The sequence below is a fragment of the Ornithorhynchus anatinus genome, chromosome 11 (assembly GCF_004115215.2).
Source record: "Ornithorhynchus anatinus isolate Pmale09 chromosome 11, mOrnAna1.pri.v4, whole genome shotgun sequence".
NCBI classification, from domain to species: Eukaryota; Metazoa; Chordata; class Mammalia; order Monotremata; family Ornithorhynchidae; genus Ornithorhynchus; species Ornithorhynchus anatinus.
In genome coordinates, this window is record NC_041738.1 from 7,863,073 (window position 1) to 7,872,328 (window position 9,256).

Genomic DNA, 9,256 nt, shown 5'->3' on the forward strand with positions numbered 1-9,256 from the left:
CGGTAGATACAAGATAATCAGATTGGACTCAGTTCCTCACAGAGCTCATAATCTAAGAGACAGGGAGAGCAGGTATTTAATTATGAGGAATCTGAGGCATAGAGAATTTGAGTGCCTCCCCAGGGTCATAAAGCAGGCTGGTGACAGAGTTGGGAATAGAACCCAGGCCCCTGACTCCCACTCCCATGGTCTTTCCACTAGGCCAGGCTTTTCCCTGACACCCTCCTTTTTATCCTCTTGGGCCCTACTCTGGTGAATTTAACCCAAGCCCAATCTTTGGATGTCCGATTCCTCCCTCTCTTCCCCCGTCCCTCCAGTGCTGTTTTCCCAGAAACCCACGGACCCAGACCGGATTATCGCTCCAGAGCCTGGAGACACCCCTTTGGTCATAGAATCCCTCTCCCCTGTTAGCTTACCCAGAGTTTCGGTGAGTCAAATGTTGGTGAATTAGAAACAGGTGGCTCATTCCCCAGAAAAACAGACAGTTTCAGACTCCCAGTCCAAGACCCAGTCACATCTATTCTGACCTTGGCCTCTACCTCTGACTCCTGCCAAGTCAGCAAGCCTCGGGGTGTTGGATCTGCCCTCTCACCACACTGCATCTTTTCAAGTTAGGAGGCTCCATGACAAGTCTGTGCTGGTCAGAGACAAACTTCTCCTCTGCTCCAAGAGCAAACGATAATCAGGGTATTCGCTAAGTCCTTACTATCCGTCAAACACTATGCTAAGCAGTGGGACAGATACAAGATAATCATGTCAAGCACAGTCTCTTTCCCACACGGGGCTCACAATCTAAGGGGGAAGGAGAACAGGTATTCTTGGCCGTGAAGGAGAGTGGAGGATTTCAGCTGGAGACAGGAATGAATGCCACGGCGGCAGGGAGGGCAGAGTGCCATCATTCCCTGTCAGCTGCTAGAACAGGGAAAGCTTCAGCAGGGTTTCAGGGAGGCTGGGGCCTTTGGTAGTGACCGCCCCCCACCCTCAGAGCCATCAGCCTAGGAGAGGGGTGGCGGGAAGAACTTGCGGGCTCATGCATCCCTCCAACTGGAAGCCTGACTTTCCCCTGGCGGCTTGGCTGAAGGCATTTCATGAGTGAAAGCCAAATGGTTAGAGAGAAAGGGAAAGAGAGAGAGTTAGTCAGTGCATACGGGAGCCAAAGGATGCCCTGATTCTCCTCCTCACTGATTCGCCAGCCAGAGGGAAGGAAGGATGGCACCAGACCCAGTCCTTCAACTGCCTGGGCCTCCATCTGAAGTGGGCCTCTATCAGAGGGCCTCCATCTACATGTACCTCCATTGGCACTGGGCTTCCATCTACACTGAGCGTCCATCTTCATTGGACTTTCATCTGTATTGGACCTCCAGCTGCATTGGGCCTCCCTCTGGGTGGGCCTCCATCCGTGTTGGGCCTCCATTGGCATTGGTCCTCCATCTGTGTTGGGCCTCCATTGGCATTGGTCCTCCATCTGCATTGGTCCTCCATGTGCACTGGGCCTCCATCTTCAACGTAAATGTCAGTATCTCCATCAGCCATGACTCACTTCCTGAGGGGCCGAGCACTGCGCCAGACACTTGGGGAATGTTCGGAAGAAGTAAAAGATGCGGTCCCAGCCCTCGAGAAGCTTATGGTCAAATGTCAGAAACCTAAACCAACAAACACAATAGCCAAGAGTCTGTGCTCTGCGTTAGAAAGCCAGGTGCCAGTGGATAAATCATTGCACTCGTATATGTGAATTCTGTGGAGGCTGAGGGAAGGCTCGATAAATAGGACTGAACAAACGAATAAAACGAAAGAATCCCCCCCCAACTATGCCAATGGTAATTCCAGCCCCAAAGCCCCCTACTTTCCACACCCTCTGCCAAAAAGGAAAATGCATTTAAGATTCCCCCCTCTCTCCCTCTCCCCTGGGGAGGTCTTTGGAAGCAGGGGTCCCTCGGACCACCAGGCAGAGCTCTTTTTAAGACTCAGAATTCTTCTTCGACACAGCGCACCTATTAGATTCTTTTTCAATTGATCTAATCCCTCCATTCTACCTACGAGGGACTCTGCCTGTTTAAAAATCTAAGGATGCATGTAGAATGTATCATCATTAACAATTCTTTAATACATACAAGCAAATCTGGCAACTTTAAATCATGTTACTGCTTTGAAAAATGCCACAGACTGTCTCTTCCACTTTCTACTTAGCAAATCTTCATAGGGTTTTTAATATTCTTTCTCCTTTTGCCATGATCAAAGGAATTGCTCTCCGTTTCCTTGTTCCTCTGATAAGTGACAAAATATGTCAGGGAGACTTAATGAGAACTGCCTCCAGCTTCCTTCATAAAGCCCTGTAGAAAAGAAATTGCAGCGTAGCGTGCGACCCGCTAGTCTTTTAGGAAAGAAAGGGGGTAAAAATTCTCCGCACAAAAGGAAGGGCAGAAAAACAAATCCCAGATTTTTCTAAAGAAGCAAGTCCCAGACACGGAGCACTGACTCCCCTGAGAAAGTAAAACTCCCAAAGCCAGACCGGCAGGAGGTAAGCAGACGTACCGGTTTCGGTCGGAGACTCCTGAAATCTCTGGTCGTCCTTGCCTCCTGTCCAAAGGAGCGTCACGTTGTAGCAGACGGGAGGGTCACATAAGGGTCATGAGGAGTGCGGGATGGGCGATGGGAAGGTCACATAAAGGTCACATGGAGAGTGAGATGGATGATGGGCGGGTCCCCATAGGACCAACACAGACAGCAGAATTGGTTCCTAAATCCAAACCATCCAGGTCTACTCACCAACCCTGGGAGTCAGGGAATAGCTGTAGACAATGGTGGTAGGGTAAATATCATGGCCTAATAATAATAATAATGTTGCTATTTGTTAAGAGCTTATTATGTGCCGAGCACTGTTCTAAGCGCTGGGGTAGATACAGGGTAATAGTGGAAAGAGCAAAGGGCTGGAAGTCAAAAGAGCCTGGGTTCTAAACCTGGCTCTACCACCTACCTGCTGTGTGACCTTGGGGAACTCACTTCACTTCTCAGGGCTTCAATTTTCTCATCTGAAACGGTGGAATTAAATCCTGCTCCTTCCTACTTAGACTGTGAGATCCTTGTAGGACAGGGACTGTGTCCAACCTGATTTACTTGTATCTACCCCAGGCCTTAAAAGAGTGTTTGACACAAGGTAAATGCTTAACAAATGCCAGTTTAAAAAGTACCACTCTTTCGCTGACCCACTACCTCGTCTCCCCTTTCTCCTTTCCTTCTCGCCCATTTTTCCCCTCTCTTTCCTTCACCTCTGTGTAACACTCCCATTCCCCTGCTTTCTCCCACTTCTCTGCCCACTTTTGAACCTGCATTCATTGAGCCCTGCCCCCTTTTGCCTACTCCGGCGGGGCCCGACCCCCAATCCCCTGCCTGCGCCGTTTCTGCCCAACCTGACAAGTTTCTGGAGGTTTCAGATGAGTGACCCAGTTCCCATCTAGGACTGGCCCCCGAAAACCCAGACCCCTGGAGGAGAGACGCTAAAGCCATACTCTCCCAAGCTTTCCCACAAGTTTCAAGAGTCCTGAACCTGGAGGTTCTGGAGAGTTGTGTTTGTGTGTGTGTTGGGGGGAGGAGAGGTACAGTAGGCAAGGGGCGGAAGGAAGCCTTTAGAGACCATTTTCTTCAACTCAGTGAGTTGAACAAGTTTTAGGAAAGTCCCCAGGCTACAGGAGTTCATCAGGACCATTTCCGGTTTGCTGCTTCCTGTTTTCAATCGCCTCAACTCTGAATTCTCTAATAAGAAGAATATTGGTATTTGTTAAGCACTTACTATTAATGTTGGTATTTGTTAAGCGCTTACTATGTGCCGAGCACCGTTCTAAGCGCTGGGGTAGACACAGGGGAATCAGGTTGTCCCACGTGGGGCTCACAGTCTTAATCCCCATTTTACAGATGAGGTAACTGAGGCACCGAGAAGTTAAGTGACTTGCCCAAAGTCACACAGCCAAGCACCATCCTAAGCAAGGGGTCGATATAAGGTGGTCAGGTTGGACACATTCCCTGACCCATATGGGGCTCACGGTATAAGTAGGAAGGCAATCAAGTATTGAATCCCCATTTTACAGATGAGGAAACTGAGGCCCAGAGAAGTTACATTAAGGTCCCAGCAGACTAGTGTCAGAGAGTGGATTAGAACCCAAATCCTCTGACTCCCTGGTCCATGCTCTTCCACTAGGCCATGTTTGTTCTCTAACTCTCTGGTCCCAGAAACCTAACACCAGGAATTCTCCACCTCCTCCTCTTTCGCCTCCTCCTTCTACTCCTCCTATTCCAACATCCTCCTGCCCTCCTCTAACCCAACGGGGAGAACGGGAGACAGGAGAGCATCCTAAAGAGCTATTGTCTAATTGTCTGATTCATAATCATTACAGCCCAAGGTGGGGGGGGCGGGAAGGGGGCAGAGGGGACTGAATGATAAGAGAAATCCTCCTTAAGGGGACACTGATGCCAATGGTGGCTGTAGAATGCTGGGAAATAGCAGCAGCTGTAGCAACAGACTGTGTCATAGCTGGCTGGAGCAAAGGCAGCAGACATCAACCGTGCTCAGAAGTGGGGTGAGCCCGGCACCCACTGCAGCACTGCCCCTGGTCCATGGGGCCCCCCCCCCCCCCCCGCCACCCTGCCATCCTGCCGTCCCCTGAGACTGCCAAAATGGAAGCACCACCTTGGGACGGGGAAAGTTGGCACAGTTGCCAGGGCTTCCCATTTAAATTCATTCAGTCACAGTGACTGAGCGCTTACTGTGTGCGGAGCACTCTACTAAGAGACTGGGAGAGTACAATACAACAATAAACAGGTGGCAGGGTCAGGGCAGAGCTGGACACCAGCAGGCCTAGCTGGAAAGAGCACAGGCCTGGGTTCTAATCCTCACTCCACTACTTGTCTGCTGGGAGACCTTGAGGAACTCACTTCACTTCTCTGGCCCTCAGTTTCCTCATCTGTAAAATGGTGGTTCAGTACCTGTTTTCCCTCCTATTTAAACTGTGACCCCTGTGTGGTACAGGGACTGTGTCCGAACTGATGATCTTATATCTACTCCCGGGCTTAGTACAGCGCTTGGAACGTAGTGACAGCTTAACCGATACCAATTATTTTCAGCCCAACTTGGACACTTAGAGTAGTTTTCAGCCTTAACGAGGTCTCAACCGGCATCTAGGGATGGGAGGCTGGGAATTCGGCCCAAGGAATCGTGGGGTTAAAAAACAATGGCTTTGCCCACTGCTGTGATTCCACAGAGCCAATGGTCTTCGTCGCCCCCATGGAGTTGGCCTATTTAGAAAGAGGGGGCAGAAGGGGTGAGCCCTGCCCAGGCCAGAGCAGGAGGGACACAGAGCTGGGGACAGCACCGCCCTCTTGTCAGGAGAGATTTCTCAAAGTCCACAGCCAGTTTGGACCCCCATGAATGTAGGGTCCAGAGCGTTGGTCCCTCTTCATATACTCTGGCACTTCCCTTCATGGAAATCCAGATGGATTACGGATTATGTTCTTGGGTAGGAGCATAGGAGTGAACAGGCTGGAGACTCCTTCCCCCAGATAGATAGCAAATCGACACACTGGGGAAAACCAGGGGGCCTTACAAAGCTGTTTGTTTTGTGAGCAGTTTTCTCTTTCTCCTTCTTTTCTCCGGAATAACATTTTCCAGGCAGCCGGTAAACACCTAGACGTGAGGAGGAGGAAAACATTCAGGAAAACAGGATGGGTTTGGGAAAGGGCCTTGATGAGGAGATTTATTAAAACCTCATAGACTTTTTTCCATCTGGCTTATTTTTCCCCATATTGTGTCTGTTCTCCTGCTTCCAATTTTCTTTTCCTTTTCCAGAGAACTTTAATATATTTTTTTTACATTCTGCACTTTATTAGGGCTGTAGCTGTGCCCGTTTCATCCCTTTTCTTATTCTTTCCCCATATGTTTTTCAGCTGGTTTCATATTTTCTATGACTGCCCACATTTTTCTCTGAAGACACTCTCTCTCTCTGAAGACCAGTGTGGGAAGGAGCGGAAAGTACTGAAATGTTGTATCTTCAACTCTCTGGTTTTCAGGCTGCTTCTCCTGTCACCCTCTCCCTACCCCTTTCTCTATCTTTCTCTCTCCCTCTCCCTTTCTCTCTCTCTCTCTGATACAGGACAATCAGATCAGACATGGTCCCTATCCTACATGGGGTTCACTAGCTAAGGAGGAGGGAGAACAGGTATAAAATCACCATTTTACAGATGAGAAAACTGAGGTCCAGAAAAGATAAGTGACTTGGCCAAGGTCACACAGTGGCCACATAAATGGCACAGAATTCTAGATACCAGGGATTTTAGATTCCCAGACCTGTAGATATCCCAGAACTCCAGACAACCCATATCTCTGGACATCACAGAGTTCTAGATAAGCCAGACCTCTGGATACCCCCAAACTCTAGACTCCCCAGAGATCTAGATATGCCAGAACTCTAGACATAGCAGAGGTCTGGATACCACAGAGCTCAGTTTCTCCAGAACTCCAGAACAGAGAAGCAGCGTGGCTCAGTGGAAAGAGCCTGGGCTTGGGAGTCAGAGGACATGGGTTCGACTCCCTGCTCGGCCACTTGTCAGCCGTGTGACTGTGGGCAAGTCATTTAACTTCTCTGTGCCTCAGTGACCTCATCTGTAAAATGGGGATTATCACTGTGAGCCCTACCTGGGACAACCTGATTACCCTGTGTCTACCCCAGCGCTTAGAACAGTGCTCTGCACATAGTAAGCGCTTAACAAACACCAACATTATTAACTCTGGATAACGCAGAGCTCTGGACACCACAAAATTCTAGATAGTCCAGAACTCTAGACAACTGGGAGCTCTGGACAGTGAGAAGGGGTCTCTGGATCTTGTCTAGACCCCTCACTCCTCTCCTACACTCATCTGCCTCAGTACCTGTTGGCAATTTGGGGAACAGAAATCGAAACAAACCCAGAAGCACGCAAGTTAAATTTCCTTTGTTGAAAATGTATTAAGTGCTTACTATGTGCCCAGCACTGTACAAAGCACTGAGGTAGATACAAGATGATCAGACAATCGGGTTGGACACAGTCCATTTCCCACATGCAGTCACAGTCCTGATCCTCATCTTACAGAGGAGGTAACTGAGGCACACAGAGTGAAGTGACTTTCCCAAGGAAAGCTGAAAGCAGCTTGGGGAAGCAGCACGGCTTAATGGAATGAGCACTGGTTTGGAGAGATCGTGGGTTCTAATCCTGGCTCTGCCACTTGTCAGCTGTGTGACTTTGGGCAAGTCACCTCACTTCTCTGTGACTCAATTACCTCATCAGTAAAAAGGGGATTAAGACCGTGAGCCCCATGTGGAAAATGGACTGTGCCCAAATTGATTAGCTTGTATCTACCCTAGAGCTTTAGTAGAGTGCCTGGCATATAGTAAGCTTTTAAAAAATACCATAAAAAATTGTGGAAGGTCTCCTGGAGGAGATATGATTTTAGGTGGGCTTGGGGGATGGGGAGAGCAGTGAGCTGCCATATGAAGGGGGACTTTCAGCCCAGAAGGATGGTGTGAGCAAGAAGTCAGCTTCTGTAGAGACGAAAATGAGGCCCGGAAAGCAGTTTACCTGGAGAGAAATGATGAGTGAAAGCCTCCAAGAGGTCGTGGAGGGTTAGGAAGAAGTGGAGTTTTAAGATTTCGCCAGGGGAACGTCATTGGGAAACTCGGAGAAAGTGGTCTCACTGGAGTGAAGTGAGCGGAAGCCAGATTCTGTAGAATCAAGAAGGGAGATGGAGGAGAGGAAGTAGAAGAGCAGGTCAGTCAGTCAATCATATTTATTAGGCACTCACTGTGTGCAGAGCACTGTTCGAAGCGCTTGGAAGCGTACATTATAACAGTAAACAGGCATAATCCCTACCCAAAACAAGTTTACAGTCCAGAGGATGTATACAACCACTCTGAGCAGTTTGGAGAGGAATAGGAGGAGGGAGGTAGGACCCTCCTGTAATCCCCCCTCCTCCACATCATCCCTATGAATTTCCATCGGCCATCTTCAGCCTTTAAGTACCTACTCATTCTACCCATCCTCCTCAGAACTTAAATGTACATTTCGTTACTTATTTTGATTATTCTATAAATATTTTTATGTCAGTGCTTAGAACAGTGCTGGGCACATAGTAAGCGCTTAACAAATACCACCGTTTCTACAACCGCAATAGCTCCATGAGGGTAAATCTATTTTGACAGAACCCTGAGTCTTTGAACCCTGAAAGAACCTTGTGGCAGGGATCCCATCAGCCGATCCCATCAGGGATCCCTAGCGCATAGAACAGTGTTCTGCCCACAATAAGCATACAGTAAATACCATTGACTGATTGATTGATCAATCGATTGATTGATAGATTGATTTGAACTTCCCAGGACACGAGTTGATGAAAATGCACAACTTCCAAATTTGGAGAGGTAATAATTGGCTCTACAGTTTGCACTGGCAAATTGTTATAATAATAACAATAATGAGGTTATAATAATCTTCTCTGGGTCTCAGTTTCCTCAGCTTCGAAATGGGGAGACTCCTTTCAGGTTTAAAAGAACCACTGGACGAATGGTGAAATAATCGATGAATCAGAATCTTGGATTATGGATGTTGGATAAATGCACCTCTGATATCAGTAAAGAGCATCCACTCTGGAGCTCACTGGCTGAAAACAACCAGACTTTAAAGTCTGTCCTGACCCTGATACTCAGAGGAGGATGAAAGGGCGGCGGAGACAGACGGGGTAGGGAGCTGGAGAGAGAGGAGGATGAGAAAGCATCTCTGCTCCCTTCCTTCGCTGTGAGGAGAACCAGTTCAGCCCTGGCTCTCCGCTGCCAGAGATTCCCAAGACCAAGCTGAACTCTGCGTTGCTCTCCCGGAAGCTTCCAGCCATTTCCCATCGGAGAACCCCTGGCAGGGAGGTTCGTTCTGCCACCTCGCAGAAACAAATATCCCATCTGGCACTTATTTCCTCTTGCCAGAGGTGCCCCTCGGAACCAGATGTGCCCAGAACGTGGCTCATCACCTCCTAAAAAGCGACGATTCGCCACCCGCCTGCCGAGGGGGATTAACAGGCGCCAGTGCTCCGACGGGCACCCCTTCGACGCGAGGCCCGGCTTGCCGCCTCCCGGGGTCAAAGGAGGTTTTCCAACCAGCCTGGACCCTCCCTGTTGATGTGACTCTGCTCATTGTGTTGGCGGGGAGTCCGGGGAGCAGAGGGGAAGGAGGGTCATCTGTGGGCAAA